Raw genomic sequence first — 21,964 nt, forward strand, 5'->3', positions numbered from 1 at the left:
CTGTTTAACCTGATGGATGATTGCTCAGACAGATTATTGAACCAGATGTTTGAGCCAGACTTTCTTCATCTCATATAGGAACATGCTCTCCATGGGAGAAATGGGACTTTCATTTCTGTCTTATTCATACCTTGCCTCAACCTACTTTTGCATTGTCATTGACACTTTGCAGACTAGATGAAAATATAAGGTTTGTAATGAGTAAGAAGTTTATTCCCCTAGATGAAAGAATAAATTTGTAAGATAATGGTAATACTACTTATTTATATCCTGTGCATAAGCAAAATTATAGCATTTGTTATTTCTAAAACAGATCTGCTGCAACACTTCAAAAATGTTCTTTATTGTGTCTTTGCTTTTCCTTCTGCTTTTGTAACTTATTCTGTTTAACATACTGTGTTTATGCCCCAATCCTACCCATTCTTGAGGTTTTATATCAGTTGGTACATACTTCAGGAGACTTCTCGGTTTCCTCAGCCTGCTATGATCTTCCCTTTATCCTTCAGTGGGACTGTGCATCTCACTCATTTTAACTGTATTTACCTTTAAAATGTTGACCATGTACCATTTTCTCTTACAGTTTAGCTTGCACTGACATCTTTCTCATAGTTCCATTTCTCTTACTTACATTGGTCCATACACCTCTCCCAACACAGCAAACTCCCCACTGGACTGAATAATCTGTCCCCAAAGGGGTTACACTTGTTCACTTCTATGTGTCCAACACCTATTCCCAGTAGAAGATAAACTCTGTAATGTTTTGGATTTTGTCACTTTGAAATTGTAATATAATATTTAAAAATGTGCCTTGAATTTGCTAAATTAATAAATAAGTGATCTTTGAACTAACTGGTTGTTAATTAAGAATTCCTTACACTACTTAGCTATATGATCACTCCAACATCTCAGGCATCCATTCCCATTTCACTCCTATGTATGAATCTTCATTATATTTTATCATGACTATTGGAAAATACTCCTAATTGGTTTTGATAACCCAAATTAGACTCTTTCTTCCTGTCCATGTCATCTTTCATAGGGTTGGAAATTTGATCTTTATAAATGTTAAATCAAATTATAATAAGCCCCATTTTAACATTAAAAAATAATTCCCAATGCTAAATGGATCATCCAAGCATTTCCTTTTAGGAGTTAAATTGTCTTTGAAAACATCTCAGTATCACTATCCAGCTACGGTAACAAAATACGTCTTCTTTGAAACAGCCTCACTGGACAGCTTACTAGTCCCTCAAAAGACACATTTTTACAATTTGTTCACATCTAGGAGCTTTCTTACCAGATGCTACATGTATTTGCAACTTCACCAACTCCTTACTGTAGATTTTCCTGATTATGTAATGTAATTATCTTGGTTGTAAAATGGTAATTCTAATAAAATGTCATATAAATATAAGGATAAAAACACACTATATATTTTATTTATTCATTTAAAGAGAAACAGGTCCTATATTTTCTCAGTTTTATTGAGGTGTAATTGGTTTACAAGACACTGCGTACAACATATTCAATTAATTCATGTATACAATTTAGTGAGTTTAGACATATATATGTTTATGTTACCATAAATGTGATGTATTTTAAAATATAAAGCAAAGCTTAAGATATTAGAGGTCTTAAAATTCAGAATGTGAAAGTACCTTGCAGGCAGAGATTTAGGAAAAATAAATATGAACATGACAAATTTGAAATAAGCTAATTTCAAAGTAAAAATATTTCAAGTAATTTGTGTTTTTGTTTCAGTTTGTTTGTTCTTAGTAACCTTAAGTGTTTCATGATTCCAAACATGGCCGAAAAAGTAAATTTTATCCAGACATACAGCCAAAAGTGTGTGGTGCTCACCTTAATATTTATTGGATACACAGAAAATATGGGGGTTTCAGCAAAATCCTTACTCAGATATTCATATTATTAAAAATAATTCTCTTTAAGAAAAATTAGTGTACCTTCATATAACAAAACAGAAAGAGGTCCTCTACTGAAAAATAATGTTTGACTTATACTAGAGTTCCAATTATCAGTTTACACCTGAATTATATATAGGATGTATTATTTTATTAAAAATTCTGTAAAAAATCAACATGTATATAAAAGAGAAACTAAAACCTTATTCCTGTAAGAAACTTTGGTTTAGTGGCCTTAATCTGCCATCTTGTGGCGTGATGGCTTCATCTCAGATTTTCATACACATTCACCAGGCATTTTAAAATATTTTCTCAGATATATAGAATAAGCATAAGGGCTACCTTTATTTTTGTAAATTGGACTTCAAAGAGAAATTTCTGGAAGTGAATTGAAAAATTTACAGTTCTATAGGGTTGAAAATGGTTCATGTTTAAAATGCTGTTTGTTCAGTTAATATTTGATAATGAGTATTTAATAGATAAATTGAAAAATGAATAATAACTAATATTTTAGATGATTGAATCACACTAAAACCATACTGGGAATGAATAATTCATATCACATGGCCAGAAGTTAACCAGTTTTTACATCTTTTCTTTGATAAGACAATTCTGCCACTCAAACATACTAACTTTCACCTCTATATGCCCCTGCAAAGAAAATAATTTTACATTTTATGTAGGATAATGTTTTTCAGCTTCAAATCATGTCCTTAATAATATGAAATATATAATTATAAAATAAGATAATATTTCACTGGGGTCAGCCAGTTGAGCCTTGAAGTAATTGTATATAACTAAGCTTACTCATTTAATTTCCCCTGATTTTTTTATTATCATGAATTATTAGCTAAGAATGCAATTACAATATGAAGATAAGTTTAACTCTTTTATAATTTTGAAGCTGTGTTGAAAATACTTTAGTTATAATGTCATGTGAGCAAATAAAAATCCAAATACAATTTTTGGGAAGAAAGATTGGCTGAATATGTTTAACATGGCAGTTTTAGAGAACCGTACCAACAAAACATTAGGTAGCTCCAAATTCCAGTCTACCCATAGAAACATAAAAAAAGAGAAAGGAGCTATCTGAACCAACTATGTTAGAATTCTGGTAAACTATCAAAGCCTTATGATAATGAAGCAAATATTGAATCAATAAAATGTAACTTAAAAAAATCCTCCTGGAATACAAAGAAATATCAACCAACTGATTGAGCACAAGCTGTACCTTCAACAACAAAAAAATCCTGGGGAAGATGAGAATTTTATTTTATAGCATTATAATACCTAATTCTAATTTTCAACAACAACAATGAAAATCACAAAGCATACATAGAAACAGGAAAGTATGGCCTATTCAAAGAAAAGAAATAACAGAAGTTGTCCATAAGGAAGCCTAGACATTGGACTTTTATACGAAGGCTTCAAATCAGCTGTCTTAAATGTGTACAAAGAGCTAAAGTGAACCTTGGTGAAGAACTAAAAAAAAAATCATGGAAACAATACATGAACTAAATTAGGTGTTCAATAAAGAGATAAAAATTATATAAAGGAAACAAGTAGAAATTCTGGAATTTAAAAGTACGAATACTAAACTGGAAAGTTCTAACAATAAAGTTGAATAGGAAGAAGGAAGAATCAGTGATCATGAACATAGGATAATTGGAATTTAACAGTCTGAGGAATAGAAATGCAAAGGAATGAAGAAGAGTGAACTGAGCAAAAGGAAGTATGAAACATCATCAAGAAGGTCAACATATTCATTATTGGAGTCTCAGAAGGACCACTGAGATAAAAGGGGACAATAGGATTAGTTAAACAAACAAAAAAAGACTGAAAGTTTTCTGAATTTGATGAAGGACATAAATCTACACATGAAGATGTTCAACAACTTCGAGTTGGATACCTCAAAAAGATCCACAGTGAGGCACATTGTAGTCAGTTTATCTAAAGACAAAGTCAAAAAGAGAATGTTAAACACAGCAAGAGAAAAGCAACTTGCAAGATACAAGATATCCTCCATAAGTTATTGGTTGCTTTCTTATTTGATTCTGTGGAAGTCAGAAGACAATGGGATAACAAAAAAAATTAACACGGGGGAAAAATGCTATCAATCAAAACTATTCCTGGCATTCCCTGCGTGGCACAGTGGTTAACGAATCCAACTAGGAACCATGAGGTTGCAGGTTCGATCCCTGGCCTTGCTCAGTGGGTTAACAATCCGGCGTTGCCGTGAGCTGTGGAGTAGGTTGCAGACGCGGCTTGGATCCCGTGTTGCTGTGGCTCTGGCGTAGGCCGGTGGCTACAGCTCCGATTCAACCCCTAGCCTGGGAACCTCCATATGCCGCAGGAGCGGCCCAAGAAATGGCAAAAAGACAAAAAAAAAAACAAAAAACAAAAAACAAAAACTATTCCTTAAGCATCAAGGAGAAATTAGAAGGTGTTGAAGAACATAAAAGCTAAAGAAGTTCATTTCTAGCATATCTTCCTTACAAGAAATGCTAAGGGGAATCCTTCAGACTGAAGTGAATGAAAACTAGACAGTAACTTGAAGCCATATGAAGAAATAAAGAACATTTCTAAAGGTAACCACATAAGTAAATACAAAAACCAGTATTGTTTTATTTTGTTTTGGTACCCTTCTTTGTTATAGTATATGATTTAAAAGGCAATTGAATAAAATGATAAATCTCTAGTAATGGGCCTATAATGATAAAGATGTAAACTGTGACAATAACTATACAAAGTGGTAGGGATGGGGATGGCTAGGAGCAGTGTCTAGACACTACTTAAAGTAAGGTAGTACTCTTCAAATTAGGTTATAGGCTTAGGATGTTAATTGCAATCCTCAAGGTAACTACTAAGGAAATAACTAAAAATACATCAGAAACGAGAGAAGGAAATCAAAGTGATACACTACCAAAAAAAAAAAAAATTAAGGTAGTAATGGAGGAATTGAGGGGAAGAAATCATACATAAGAGAGACAGAAAACAAATGGCAAAATGATAGAATTGTCTTTCCTCATATGTAATTACTTTAAAAGTGAATGAATTAAACTCCAATTAAAAGACAGGGACTGGCAGAATGGATTAACAAAATAAAATATTATTTAACCTCTATGCAGTCTAAAAGAGGATCACTTTAGATACTAATAGACAAAGAAGTTAAAAGTAAAAAGATGGAAAAATATATTCCATTTGATAGTAAACAGAAAAAGGATTGATGTCAATTATTATTATTAGAAAAAAATTTAAGTAAAAAAGTCATTATGAGACAAAATGTTTTTATATATTGATAAAGGTTTCAATCCATTGGTAATATATAGCAAATATATGCATACACACCTAATAACAGAGCCCCAAAACAAATGAAACAAAAATTGACAGGACTGAAAATATATGTAAATAAATCTATAACAATAAATGGATACTTTAATACACAACTTTATTAATAAATGTGAAAAAAATAGTCTCTTTAAAAACTAAATTACCATATACAAAAGAAAGGAGTTGAGCCCTTTTTTAATACCACATATAACTCATATATAAGTAGTTAATATGAAGAACATATACTAGGACCTGCTGTGTAGCACAGGGAGCTCTGCTCAATATTCTGTGATAACACATGTTGGAAAAGCATCTGAAAAAGAATGGATATATACATGTGTAAAACTGAATCACTTTGTTGTACAGCAGAAGTTATTGCAACATTTTAAATTAATTATACTTCAACAAAATTTAAAAAATGGAAAGAAAATGAAGAATATATAAAAACTCCTACAACTCAATAAGATGAGCAATACAATTAAAAAATAGACAAATAACTTGTAAAGACATTTCTCCAAAGAATATTAAAAAATTGCTAATTAGCACATAAAAAAGGCTCAATTCAATTACTCATTAGGGAAATGAAAATGAAAACCATAAAGATAGAGCTACCATGTGATCCAGCAATCCCACTCCTGGGTTTATATCCAGACAAAATTCTAATTCAAACACATACATGCCTCCCCTATGTTCATAGCAGCACTATTCCCAATAGCTGAGACATGGAAACAACCTAAAAGTCCATCAATAGTTGAATGGATTAAGAAGTGGTACATGTATACAATGGAATACTACTAAGCTATAAAACAGGACAAAATAGGAGTTCCCGTCGTGGTGCAGTGGTTAACGAATCCGACTAGGAACCATGGGTTTGCGGGTTTGATCCTTGCCCTTGCTCAGTGGCGTTGCCGTGAGCTGTGGCGTAGGTCGCAGACGCGGCTCGGATCCCACGTTGCTGAGGCTTTGGCCTAGGCTGGCAGCTACAGCTCCGATTAGACCCTTGGCCTGGGAACCTCCATAGGCCCGGAGCGGCCCAAGAAATGGCAAAAAGCCAAAAAAAAAAAAACCAGGACAAAACAATTCTATTTGCCTCAACATGGGTACAAATGGAGATTCTTTACCAAGTGAAGCAAGTCAGAAAGAGAAAGACAAATACCATGTGATATCACTTAAATGTGGAGTCTAATGATATCACTTAAATGTGGAGTCTAAATTATGGCAAAAGTGAACCTATATACAAAACAGAAACAGACTCACAGACATGAAGAACAGACTTATGGTTGCCAATGGGGAGGGGGAGGGAGTAGAATGGACCTGGTGTTTGGAGTTTGTAAATGCAAACTATTACATTTAGAATGGATAAGCAATGAGGTCCTACTGTATAACACAGGGAACTATATCCTATCTCCTGTGATAGACTATGATGGAAAAATAATACATAAAAAAGACTGAATCACTTTACTGTACAGCAGAAATTGGCATAACATTACAAATTAAATATAATATAATTAAAAAAACACAAAGAGTTTCCAATTTACAGTTGGTACTTTGGCTATTATAAAAAGAAAGAAAAGAAAAATATTGGCAAGGACATGAAGAAATTGGAACACTTGATCTGTGTGGGTAAAAATGTGAAATAGTACATCTGCTGTTGCAAAATTTTGATGATTCCTCAACAAGTTAAACATAGAATTACTCTGGATGGCCCACCAACTTCACTCTTAGTTATATACTCAGAAGAATTGAAGATGAGGAACACAAAGTGATATTATAATACTCATAGCAGTATTCTTTACTTGGCAACAAATTGAGTTTATCATTAGATGACTGAATAAACAAATGTGGTTTACACACACAATGTTATACTAGTCAGCCATAAAAAGGAATAAAATTCTGATACATGCTACAACATGGATAAACATTGGAAATAACATGCTAAGTGAAGTAAGCCAGTCACAACAGGACAAGTATATATAACTTCACTTGTAAGAAATATCTAAAATATTAAAAGTCATAGAAACAGAATATTGTGTTAGAGATTACCAATAGCTGAGAGTAGAGAAGAATAGGAAATTATTGCCTAATGGTTACAGCGTTTTTGTTTGTGGTGACAAAATGTTTTGGAACTCAATAGGTTTAAAAATATGTTTGAGGTTTACACAACATTTTGAATGTAATTAATGGCAGTGAATTGTGTATGTAAAAATGATTAAATGATAAATTTTATATTATACATATTTTGCCATTATAAAAATATAACAAAATTTAGAAAAACTGCTGTTTTGTAATTGATTTAACATTTGTTAACATTAATAAGCATCTTCCATGTAGAAGAAACTTTCCATTTATTTCTATTATTCTTCTCTTTAATATCACTTTGGCTCTTTAACATTGTTTTGGTTTACTCAATTTCTTTGCTTTATTGATTGTCCCATTTTTTCCTCATTAGGAAAAATAATAACAATTATGACCTGAGATTCAGTACTTGGTTTTATGCTTATCTGTCATTACTTTTCCCTTGTTTTCAAGTTGAACAAAATTTGTTGCACATATGCTAATAATTACCTGATATTTATCTTTTTTAAAAAAATACTCCTGTAGATTTCAGATGTATGTTTCTGTGTGGTAGTCAATTTCCCCCCTCCCAATGGAAATTTCTAAATTTGCATCTCCAAACTTTACTCTGAAATTCTTTTGATCACACTCGGAGGTTTGTCTGTTAATTCTTTCAGTTATCTGAATCATCATTTTACCAGATTAGAAATTTAAAGTCACATTGACCTTCTTCCTCATCACTACCAACATATAAGTAATTGTAAAAGCCTATTGAATTAAAGTTCCTAGTGAATTTTTCTGTATTGCTTATAAACAAGTATTGTCAATACCCCTGTTCTTATTATCTTTAGCAACATTTTTTCTGGGACCAATAGTGTAACTGATAAACTATTTCAAGTACTCCTGCTTTCCTACCTCTCCTGTTAATATAGGCCTATGTACAAACATTGGCTTCTTCTGACTACAAATTCTTCTCCATTGACAAATTTAGCCCACCTTTAATCTCTCCTCAGTCCTTCACAAAATCTATTCCAGCCACACCAAACCTCACACAATCTTGCCAAATTTGCTCATTTCTTCCTTTACTTCTTGTTTTGCAGGACTCTAACAGTTCCACTTCCTTTTATTAATTTCATTTGTATTAAAATTTATTAAAAGTAATTTATGCTTGATATTCTTTATACATGTAATCTTCTCCTGGTGGTTTTCCCTGAAATTGCCAATAGAACCTAATTTTTACTTTCCTTGCTGACTTATTGTTCCATTACTCCTGTTAGTTGCGATTTTGTTAGTGTTATTGATTTTGTTTTATGCACAAATCTCACTCATTTAATTTGCAAAACAAAGTACAAATAAATACCAGAAACTATGACAGTTGGTAAAATATTCCACATTTTTCTTTGAAATTTTCTGTGTTTTTCTTACAAGAGCTATTCAGATCATAAACAGATCTCATCAAAGAAATAAAGAGATAAAGAGAACTATGGGCCAAAGTAAATCGTTTCACTGTTTCTAGGGAGAAAGATGTTATAACATTTGTAATGTACCAACAAAAAAAATGTATTTTTAAATTAAATATAAGGCACAAAAGGCTCACATTCATCAAGAGTTTACCAAGATTTTCATGCAATAATTTTCTTGAGTTCTTTGGATGGATTTCTTATTTCCACACTTAGTTGCAGTTGTCAAAAAGTATGGAACACTTTTGTATTTCTGCTGATCATTTACTTTAACAGCAATTTTAAATGACACCAGTAGGTGCCATCTTCCAACACAAAATAAAGGAGAACTTAAATAAGTATGCCATAATTTGAAGGTATCAGAAGATGATAAATAGATGTTTGAAGACAGATAGATATAAATGGAAGAATAGTTAACTCTATGAGTTGATAGTTACATGTATAATCACACATTAAAATGAGTAAGTAGCTTTATTATAAAGTAGCTTTTTATAATAAATTTAATCTCTTTGAGATTTATTTCCACATCTGTACATGTTGCTTCTTCTAACATCAGTAGAGCCACTTTCTGATACATGTTAATGGAATGTAACCCTGGGTATGTATTTGTTGAAAGATGTAAAATGCTATATTCCACGATATATACCTTTCTCTTCCTTAAACACAGTTTTAAAAATCAAGGATATTTTTTCTTGTTTCTTCTGCCTAAAAATCGTTTCCCCTCCACATAGTTATGTAGCTTTATCTTTCCTTTCCTCCTTCTTCACTTCCTCCTCTTCCTCTTTCTCCTTCTCCTCTTCCTCCTTCTTCCTCTCCTTCTCCCTCTCCTATTTCTGCTTCCACTTCTGCTCCTGATTCTTTTTTACAGCTGCACCTGCTGCATATGGAAATTCCCAGGCCAAGGATAGAATTGGAGCTGCAGCTGTGGTCCTCCCTCTCCTTCTCTTCTTCATCTTCTTCAGGTTTTTACTTAAATATCATCATATCAAAGAAGATAGTTTTATATAAAAGGAGATAGTTTTATTTTTTAAAATATGATGGTAGAAATTTTATTTTATTTATTGTTGTACCTTCACAACTCAGCAATGTCTGTCATATTGGAAGTCCTTTAAAAGATACAACACAACAAAACAAACAAAAATAATCTTTTAGAATTAAAATTTGGACCAGACAAAAGTTGCAACAGCTCCAAAATATTACCCACCACTGCAGAATGTCACTGTGATAATTGATTTTTCAAAACAAAATTCCATATTTGTTCCATTCACACAAGTTTCTCAGTTCCACCCAGCTAAGTAATTGCCTGAATCTATTCCTAGTATGTGAGACTTGCTTTTCAGAGCACATGGGGAGGAAGAATCTCTCCTACTTCTCTGAGATTTACTCTCAAATAGGAAGAGGGTTTAAAGGGATGTGAGGAGACTGGAAAGAGGAATGAGTAGAATTATATAGTACTGGCCAGACTATTGAAATAGTTCTTTTTAAAACTTGTACAACATATTTATTTATAGCAAGAGATTCATTACATTATTTACATTCTGTCACTGGATATATACCATCCTTGTTTCTACTGTGGTTTTATTAATTTCCATATTACTTTATTTTTATTTTGCCCATAGAGATAACTAATCTAATCCAAATTGAGAATTTAAAGGAGATGTATAGCTGTAAGCATTTTAGCAATTCATAGAATAATTATTAATAAGTAATTTTATCCCGTTGGACCTCTGGGCTTAAAGATCAGTTTTAAGACATTGACTACCAGGGACTGAATTAGGAATGATATTTATGTGGCTTCACATTGGTATTATTGCATACATGTTTTATTTATTTAGTCTTAGTCCGTAGGGAGTCTTTTGGCCCATATCGCTCCACAGTGCCACCTGAGGAATTCCACTTTGGATAACAGCAATGGATGTTGTCATTGCTTCTATGAGCTGTTTTAATATCCCTTCTCCTAGGTAAATGTAAGTTGTTGTCTTAGTGAATTTGCATGCAGTACTGTAGAGATTTCTAGCGAAGCAAATGGGATACTATTGTGGCATTTGTTTATTTCTAGTACATACTACAGCATAATATCACATTCTTTTTTAAAATTTTTAATTCAACATCTATAGAAACTCTATTATGATGCGCAAATTAGCAATTCTGCACTATTTCATGGGGAAAACAACCTAAGGTCATCACTGAACTGTAATACCAATGTCAAATAATTTCTAACTTAAAGAAAAAGATAAAACAAACCTTCACAAGATAATTTTAAGGTGTTAAATTATTAATAAATTTGTCTTAATGTTGTAATGTAGGTTATATTTGGAAAAAATAAGTGATTAAAATGTGTATACTTATTAAATCATATTAGCTTATTCCCTTCACTGTCAGAGCTGCAACAATATTACTGCATAAAATAGATAAAATATAGAATATAAAACAAAGACAGATTTACAGGAAAGAGTCTAGAAACTGGTTTTTGTAACTCTCCATATTGGAAGCCAAGTCGACATGGCAAAGATGAAAAGTGAAAAGCTAGGCACTCAGTGATTTGGAAAATTCGTATTGAGGTACAAATGTCATGAACTCTCCTAAATTGCTCAAACTCAACTTCAATTCATCACATATGAATTGATGAAAGCCTTTCTGATAGCTATAGAATGTAGCTATGAAATATTTCTAACAAACATCAAGTACCAGGGCCTTCCTCATACAAAAATTGGACATTAGAAATCCCATGGCCACTTTTTTTCTTAAAACACACATTACATCCCAATGTTTAATGTGATTTCTTAGATGAATTTTATATATAGTGAGAATTTACACCTGAGTATAACTCATCAATCAACAGCTAGGGTTATTGAGACAAGTTTTATGTAAATGTGATTGGCTGAAATACATGCTGACACAATTTTAATTATATCCCATTTTATGAATTCAGAGAACTTCTTATTCATAGTAGTTCACATAATCCATCTTATGTTTAGAGATGAAAGTATGATAATTAATTTTGTGTAATTTTTAAATTTTGGACCTATGTTACAAAATTATTTTCCACATTGACTCCATCTCAGTCTTAAATTATAGCTCTTTGACATTGCAGTTCACCTTTCAATTCTGCATCACTGCATTTGTGTGTTAGCTTTGAGCACAGAACCTGACATGATGCATCCCAAATATATTTGTATCATGTAATGAATAAAAATGGAAATTATTGTATTTTTAAAAAATGAATATCTAATATCAGTGTATTAAATAATTGACACTTTATAAAGTGTCACATTCTAGGAAATTAGAAAGATCAGACATGTTGTCATAAGTGGACAATAAAATAGATTCGTAGAATACCACATATAGAGATGTGCAAATATTAACACAAAATATTATTGAAGTATTGGTAAAGAGAAAACACTATGCACTTCATCTATGTCAAGATCTCAGTTAATGAGCACTACTTCCATTAGCCCATGACAATTGAGCCCCTAATTTAGATTGGAAATCTATTTTTCAGTGAGTTTTAGGGTCTTGCTGAGTATAACAATTCTTACTCTTTACTAGCTTTACATTAATTTGTGTAATGGTTAATTTTATGTGTCATTCTGGCTAAGCTATGGTGCCCAGTTGTTTGGTAAAACACCAGTATAGGAGTTCCCCGATATAGCTCAGTAGAAATGAATCTGACTAGTATCCATGAGGACGCAGGCCTCACTCAGTGGGTTAAGGATCCAGCATTGTGGTGAGCTGTGGTGTAGGTTGCAGATGCAGCTCGGATCTGGCATTTCTATGGCTGTGGCATATGCCAGCTGTTACAGCTCTGATTCTACTCCTAGCCTGGTAAGCACCATATGCAGTGGGTGCCGCCCTAAAACAAAAAACGAACAAACAAAACAAAAACAACCACCAGTATAATGTAGCTGTGAAGATATATTTATATGTGATTAACATTCAAATCATAAGATAGATTACTCTCTCTAATGTGAGTAGGCCTCATGAAATTAAGTTGAAGACCTTAAGAGCAAAGACTGAAGTTTCTGGAAGATAATAAAATTCTCCTCAATGGCAACACACAAACCTTGCATGAGTTTCTGTGTTTTAGCCTGCCTACCTGCCTTGCCATGTGAATTTGGGACCTAGAATTGCAACATCTATTATTACCTATTCTTATTTGGGTTTTGCCTTTGGAATTTGTACTTGCCAATATTTAACAATCACCATTTCCTTAAAAAATCATTTTTTCTCCCTCTGTTTCTTTCTTTTTTTTTTTTTTTTTCTATTTAGGGCTGCACCTATGGCATATGGAAGTTCCCAGGCCAGGGGTCAAATCGGAGCTGTAGCTGCTGGCTTATACCACAGCAACAGAAATGCAGAGGATCTGAGCCACATCTGCAACCTACACCACAGCTCATGGCAACACAGGATTGGTAATCCACTGAGAAAGGCCAAGGTTTGAACCTGCATCCTCATGGATGCTAGTCAGATTCGTTTCTGCTGAACCACAACGGGAACTTCTGCTCTATTTCTTAATCTCTTCCTATATAAGAAAAATATAATCCACTTACATAATATATATATGATATATAGTATAACATGATGTAATATAATATATGCAATATAATCCGTATCCCTTTTCATAGACATTACTTTCAATGAATAAGGAATTTTTGCAAGTGTTGTTTTCAAATACCACTATTCTAAGAAAGTGAAAGTATTTTACATTTATACTTTAATTTATGCTTTAATACTATAACACTGAGCCATTGTTTTAAAGAGTCTTTTCAAACATGCAGACACTTCTCTTGAAACAGAGATGTTCTCATCAACTACAAATTTGTTTGTACCAAAGCTACCTTCTAAACTGAAGTGACTATCCATTACTGAATTTCTACACTTACTCTTACTTTATAGAAGTTATCTTTATAGTAGCACCATTTTACATGGTGTGTTATAGCCTTATAAATTTAGACTTATGAATATTTAAAACATGTTTTCATGTTGGTTCCAATTACACTAATTCTTTGGATACTCTCATTTTATTTCTACTTCTATTATATATTTTCCCCATCATTTATGTGTTATCTAGGAATCTAAATTTCTGATACTCTTGACTTGTCACATGTTTTTTCAAAGTAGTCAGCACGTTGGACTTTTTAATTAAATATGGCTCCCCCAACTTTACTCAAGAATAAATTATTTTTCATCTGGCCACATAAAGTGAATTACGCCCCCAAATGACATCCAGTTCTGTATCAATGACAGGTCAAATTCATATTAAAGAAAAACACTATGATCATGAAAGCTATCAGATTTTAAATGTTATGTAAATTGAATATTCAAACACCCAAAATGAAGATGTCATATGTGAAAAATGATGATTGTATATGAACAAACCCCTAAAACTGATCTGTTTTTCCCATTATCTATTTCTTCTTAGGTAATATATTTAATCAAGAATGTTCATTGAGGGAGTTCTTGCTGTGGCCCAGTGGGTTAAGAATCTGACTGCACCATCTGGAGTCACTGTGAAGGTGTGGGTTCAATCCCTGGGTGGGTGCAGTGCTTAAAGGAGCCACCCATGTGCATCTGCAATTATGTCTTGGGGAGTCACAATTATGGCTTGGGGAGTTCCTTTCATGGCTCAGCAGTTAATGATTCCAACTAGGATCCATGAGGATGCGGGTTTGATCCCTGGTCTTACTCAGTGGGTTAAGGATCTAGTGTTTCCATGAGCTATGGTGTAGGTGGCAGACGCAGCTGAGATCCTGCATTGCTGTGGCATAAACCGGCATTTGCAGCTCTAATTTGACCCCTAGCCTAGGAACTACCATATGCCATGGGTGCAGGATTAAAAAGAAAAAAAAAAATTATGGCTTGGGTTCAGTCCCTGGCTGGGGAGTTTCCGTATTCTGTTGATGTGCCCCCCCAAAAAAAGAATATTATTGAATATCTATAAGTGCCATATTCTACCGGCTATTCAGGAATATATCACCTCTATTTCCGACTTTTTACTGTGCGTATTGTTTAGAGTGTCCCAAGTTTCTTCAGAATCCTGAAATCTGCTCCTGTGTAGTTTCTTGCATTTGGGCAGTTTCACTATCCAACCTATCTGCCAAGACAAAAATACCTAAGTCAAATTTAACTCTTCCTTTCCCATAGTTTCAAAGTTCCTTCCAATTAAATTAATTATAAACTAAGTCTTACTAGCAAAGCAACAAAAAAGTAATTTCTTTAGAGCTAGGATTATCACATTTAATATGAAGTATATTGCACTTATTCAAATCTCATTTTTCTGTCTCCTACACCTTATAAGGACAGAATGAAAGTTTCTATTTGCTTCTTTACCGCCCTTCACTCACAAAATATGTGTAGTGAAAAATAAAAAAAAATTATTTATAAAATCTTATGTAAAACAATATCTATGGCAAGCCCTCTTTTTCAAGAGTGATATAGTTAGCATTCGTGAATTTAGGTCTTTCCCATCCTTCTCCTGGAGTTGAGTCTAACTTCTTGTTGAGCATGCATAATGTCTAGAGCTCAAGGACTAGTTACCTTATCTTTGATATCTCTACCCAACCATGATAGCATTTGCTGAGGTAAGTTGATTATATTGATATTTGACCCTAGATGTATGCATGTAACTTTTGTATTTTCTCAAATTCTTGCTTTCTTTCTGGTTTGCTTAAAATCAACTAATTCCATGCCTCTCTGTGGTTCACTTGGTATTCTGCAGTATTGTCTAAGCCTTTAGCATTTGCCAATATTTAAGGTGCACTAACAATATGTCAATTCTTCAACAACACCATCAGAATAATTTGCCCATAGGTGCAGTAGGCTCTGTTTAATCTGGGGTCTTGGTGACACTTCACACAATTCTTAGGAGCAGAGAAATTTTTCCTTATACTTTAAAATCCTCACATCTCTCTATCTACCTGTCTATCTCTCCTGGAGTTTCTTTTCAAGGATTTAGCCATTCTACTGGTTTTTCTTCCTTCTCATTCCTAATCTGAAACACAAATGGCAAATCATGTTATCTGAGAGTGTGATCATTTAACCTATCATCTTCATATCTCCTTCCAACTCTAAAATGTTCATTAGAACTTTCCCTATTCCTTTAGGTCTTGAACTTTCCAACTCCAAACTTTGAAAGTTACTTTTTGTATGTGATCCTTTGCATTACTCCTTTTCTGAGGAATAAATGAAGGTCCTGGCTGTTTAATAGAAAAATCAGGAGTCAATGAAGATTAACTGTGGGATAGAAATGGTTAATATTTCAAAAATATTCTTTCTCTCCAGTATTATAACCTGCTATTATGCTTAACATTACCAAATTGAGTTAGTGACTCGTCAGAAATATAGTTAATGGGGGGAAAGTTCACAAATAGATATCAAATTTAATGTTTTTGCTCATATCTAAAATCACTAATTCTTTGAGGTCTTATAAATATTATAAAATTTTTAAATGTGTGATTTTAGGATTGAGGAGACATCGATGCTATTAAAAAGTCATTTGCTAATACTTTGCCAGTCATGTAGCAATTTTCTCCATTAGTTCGGGTCTGAATATTTTGGATACAATATAAATAAAATATACCTAAAATGATATACCTAATAATATACCTAAAATTTTATGGGTAAACAAATGGCAAGATTCATTCTGAGGCCCATAGTTATTTTGCTATTTTGGGGTTTTATCAGCCTGGAATATGCTGGGCCTGCAAAGACCATGGAATTTTAGAAATTTTAGAAACAGACTGAAATATTCTCAAGAAGTTAGGTAAGTTAGATTCCTTCTTTCTTCCTTTTTTTTTTTAATTTGCTTTTACTTTTTTCGATTTTTATAAATTGGTTTTGCAAAAGTAATCAATGGAGGATTAGAGAGGGGCAAGCCTTGTATATATAATTCTATAATTTTGCTTATAACTTTATAGTACATGCAATTATTTATAGAATGTCCCTTTATGGGAGAAATTGATAGAATTTGTTACAGAATGATAGAATTGCCATTTCCTCAGTCCCTACACTGCCATAGCAAAGCATTGAAATGATGGGGTGTTTTTCAAATTTATTAAAGCAAAATTACATTTTCAGAGAGAGAGAAAAAGAGGGAGGGTAAAAAAAAAAAAGAGGATCCACCTCACTTTACAATTGTTTTTATACCCCCACTCCTGGACCTGAATTGGAGACCCAATTTCTCCTGCCCCAGCCCCTATGCCATGTGTAAGGGCTGAGTGTTGTTTGATCTCTGTATAGGACATATTTGACCTTCTGATTGGTTTGGGCAGGGTACCTTATTTGTATGAGAAACAGGTTATATAGAGGAGGGATGAGAAATGGGCAACATTACGTTCCTAGAAGGGAGTGAGCAGCCCAGATTGCTCAAGGTAGGGGAAGGGGCATTACAATGAAATATAACCAAAGGCTTTTGGGTTTAATCTCCTTGAAGGGGACTTGAAGCCTATAACAAAATAATCAAGATAACAATATATTAATGGTACAAGTTCTAATATAATTCATTGCAGTTTTCTTCTTACTCTTTCACACCAATCATGCTCTTTAATTCCAGGGCTTTCTCAGAAGGAAAACATTTCAAATGCACATCCAAAAAACATAAAAATAAAAACTCCTCTTGTCCCTGAAAAATTATCAAATATGTCTGTCTAATATCATCTGATTGTGTGTCTGAAAGTAAACTATAAACATGTAAAGCAAAGCATCGCTTTAATGAGAGTGCTCCAGATAACTATTATGTTGATAGATTGTTTTTTGTGTGTGAGTGGTGGCAAAAATCCTCTTACCTTGAGGATTTATCAAATAATTATAACTTGATTCCCTACGGGCACAATATAACAAAACAATAGAGACAGCAAAGAAAGTATTGCCTAAGAGAGGACGCATAGTCACTTGATTCATGAATTTCAAGAATATCCCTTTTCTTTTGTTAAGTATTCTCGAGAAAATTGCTTTTTTATGGAAAGGCAAAAGTTCTCCAAATGAAGATAAAATGGACAAATTTCAGAAGTATGCTCAATATAAGATTCTAAATTTCCCATTTTTATAAAATCCTTGGTCTTAAAATGTCATTAATTGTCTAATCTGTCTATTTACATAACTATCACTAGTGATAATAGAAGTTTCGTTCATGAAAAATTAACAGTTTATCCTATTTATTGTCATAACTGATGATAATAGGTAGGATAGAATAGGAACTTGGACCTGGGTGATTCAAAACACGCCATTTATTATTACTAAAAACAGGAGGCCTGTGATCAAACAATGAAGACACAAGCAAGTACCTGAGGATCCTCTTTGGAGCACCACCCTATAATCTTTTTCCCATGCAAATAAAGCATCCTTACCCAGACTGATCAGAGGATCAAAATACCCCCCATACAGAGATCAAAACAACACATGGTTGAAGGGGGTTGGGACAGGAAATTAATGGTCCTGCGGCAAGAGAATAGGGATCCCTAAACAGGTCCACGATATAGGAATATAAGGAGGGACCCTTTTGTAGCCAGCGCCAGTTCCTACACCAGGGTGGCCTGCTCTCTCTTTGAAGGCATAAACAAAACTTGCTGTACACTGCTACCTGATTCTTGATTGCAACTTCTGAGGCAACCAGTAGGAGTGTTTCAGGACTACAGACTGGAATTGTTCATTAAAAGAGCCCAGGTCAGAGTGGTCACACTGGGGGTGTCGGTTCTAGGAGAAACTCCCTTTGACCCAGAACCATGTCCATCCTGAGCTGATCACTCCTGCCTGGGGAGACTGCCTACCTCCATCCCTGTGCAGCAAAACAAGAGCAGCAAGACCACTGGGTCCACCCTGGTGCTGCTGCAGCACTTTCCAGAGGGAACAACCTCCCTCAAGACTACCTGCCTTCATACTTGAATGAGAAAGATCCTGGCTCTATCCTAGTGTTACCACAGCGCTTCTGAGCCTTTGCCTCCAAACCCTTGCTGTGTGTAGACAAGGACCAAAGCAGAGATAGTGCAGAGGAGAGAAACCTGACAATACTACCTTGAATATTTAAAAGTGTTTTGCAAGAAATAAAATAATATAAAATTTCATATAATGCAAGATTTCTGGTACAGGCATTTGAATACTATTCAACACAGTTTTTTAGGGAAATATTGTTCTCAGTCTGGGAAGAAAAAAACTTTGAATGTCACATTTACATATATCCTTGAAAATCTATATTGGCAAGCACAACAAGAGAACCAGTGTTTACACTGAAAAGTCTGCCTGCTTGACAAATATTACCACAAAAATTTAGGGATATTAAGTTGAAAAATGTGTATCACAATTTAGTTGGAAAGTTCACATAAAAATTGTTTTTTAAAACATGAAGAAAACACTTTCCCTGTGCATTCCAACTCTATCCATGTTCTTCCAAAGCAAGGTTGTATTATTACCAGAGAGAGAGGAATGTATCAATGTCAGATTTCATTGACCTTCTTAAGGCTTATACACCAAAACATATCCATTGAGTATTACCCTCAGAGTGTCTGCTCTTCCAGAAGAACTTTTAAATCAAATATCTTCAAACATCTCATGCTATTTCACCATGAAAGACACTTTGATACGAGCAGATTTTAATTTTAAAATGGGTTCTATTTGTATATCCATTGGAAAATTTTGCTTTGGTAATTTCAATACAATAAACCATATGGAATAAAAATCATTTCAATTTGGGAACTTACAAATTAGTTCTGGTTTCTACAGTTTCCTTTAATTTATCCGTTAGCTTTTTATTAAAACTGAATGCACCATTTTAAGAAATATGCTTCACATTTTCAAGAACTTGACATATAATCATGTTATAAAATGATACAATACTTAAAGGAGGAAATGTTGAATCAAACTAATTCATTCTGGTCACCTCTCTGAGACACGATTTCCTGTTTTACACACTGGCACTGGAGATAGTTCTGCCTCATAGAACTACTGTGAGGATTAAATTACATAGTGAAGGCAAAGCACTTAGCAGAGTGCTTTAACACACACACACACAAAATTAAAATAAGCTATTCTTGTCATTACTATAAATAGAAATAGCTCATAATTTTATGTAAAGGAAATGGCTCCAGAACCACCTTTGACTTTCTATTTATTTCAGTTCTAAAAATATCACCTGAACAAGGAAGCTCAACTGTAGACACTTTTAAACTCATAGCATAAAAATAACTTTTCTTCTTCTAAATACTGCAACATACTACAGTTATTTTAAAAGCTACATAATTAGTTTTCATTGTGGATTACTTGAAACAGCATCATTAAAATATTTCAGCTTGCCTCTGTCATTTACATGAAAGCCTAGTGTGATGCTCTCTTGGGGTCATGAAGTTAATGCTATTTTTTTTTTAAGCTAAATTAATCCAATATCTCAAGCACCTTTATATTGAAATTTCCAGAAAGATATTGAGTGGCTTTTTCGACAAACTTTTTTCATGACAAGTTTGGCTCTATCGTAGGCTTCCTTCCTTCCTTCTTTCCTTCCTCCTCCCTCCTTTCCTTCCTTCTTTTCTTCTTGTCTTTCTTCCTTTCTTCCAGTCTTTCTTGCTTTCTTTCTTGCTTTTTTGCTTTCGTCTTTCCTTTTTCCTTTTCTTCTCTTTTGCTTTTAATTTTTTTATTTTTGTATACAGTTATGCTATTGTTTCTTAGAAAACTAATACCAGCTAAGGTATTTTAGCCATTATTTCATGCCCTGTAATAGTAGGTGGTCAGTCATAATACCAGATTATATATCCATATTTGTTTTTCTGTTTGTTTTGAAAATAATTTACTAAAATATTATAGAAACAATTATAAACTATGAGCTTATAAGTCAAAGGAGAAAGATAGCTTGTGTTTTTAGTCAAAAACTATTTTTCTAAGTCCTTTTTACTTCTTATTTGTAAACCAATACTTCTGCAGTGCTGCTTAGCTCTCTCAAAAAGATTTGCACTCATTTGAGGCATAATTAATACTCACTTGGCACCATGGGCTGAGCCTACACAGCCTATCCTTCTTGCTCCTTCCTGAAAGCTGAAGTGACGTGTATGCTAATGACTTTGCAGATTCCTTTTAAATAAACTGCAGCAATAATTTCCTTAAGAAAAATTACACTCTTAAGAAGTTTTTTTGTGTCTTTACTTCCTCCTAAGAAAAAGTAGAGAGCAACTCAACAAGCTATATGAGTTGAGACTAGCTGAATGTGCTTCTATAGTCCCAGGCTAATCATAAATTCTGAGGAGCTGAAGAAATTAAGTGTACTTTGCAAGTCATTGTATTTCCTAATTTGCTATTGCTTGTTTCTAATAACAACATAACTTTTCTGCAAATGGGGAGACTCTGTGGGTCTATGAATGATATAAATGTGTATAGTATTATTAAGAAGTTAGTTACACTTGGAATAACTAATACTTTTTTTCCGTATCTGTAAAGCATGCAAATTCTCATTCTGCTATCTATAAATCCAATATAATTTCTGCTCATTCCAATCATCCCTTTAAGTTTTTTTTAATTATATTTCTTGCTTTTGGGGTAGAGGAATTTTGCAAATAAGTACCCTGTGTAACAAAATGTTAATTTTGTTGTAGCTATAAGCTAGATAATTTTGGTCATGAAAAGAGCAAGCAAACTAGATTTGGCAGAAATTAGAGTAGTCCCCATTCAGCAGTAACCTTACACAAAACCTAGATTCTGTTGTAATCAAATCAGACAAACTAGATTTGGGTATAATTAGATCAGCATAATTAAATTCTCCATCTCTTAGGGAACATCAAGATGCACATATGTAGGATTCATTATTTTTTTCCTTTTCCCTAGTTGCAGCAATGAAAATCTATACCCAAGAAGAATTCAGTTGGGTCTGCCACTTAACAAGAGGGGTTCTTATCATCGATATTTCCCAAAATCAACTTTGCCAAAAAAGCTAATTATAGTTTTAGAAGAAAAAAACTGCAAGATAGTCTATGTTGAATTCTACTCTATGGTTTACTCACAATTTTAAAATAATGAAATTCTTTATCAGGAATTAGGGATAGTACAAATGCATTCTTTTTTGTCCTATGACAGTTTGGTCAATTCAAACCAAATGAGCATAGTTTTGATAAGTTATATCGGTGTTTTTATCTAAGAAGGGCACAGGGGAAGAACTGTCTGTTGCAAGGGTGGTTAGAACATCAGAGAAGTTCCCATTTGCTTGTGATTCCCTGGGCTGTCATC

The sequence above is a fragment of the Sus scrofa genome, chromosome 16 (genome assembly GCF_000003025.6).
Source record: "Sus scrofa isolate TJ Tabasco breed Duroc chromosome 16, Sscrofa11.1, whole genome shotgun sequence".
NCBI lineage: Eukaryota > Metazoa > Chordata > Mammalia > Artiodactyla > Suidae > Sus > Sus scrofa.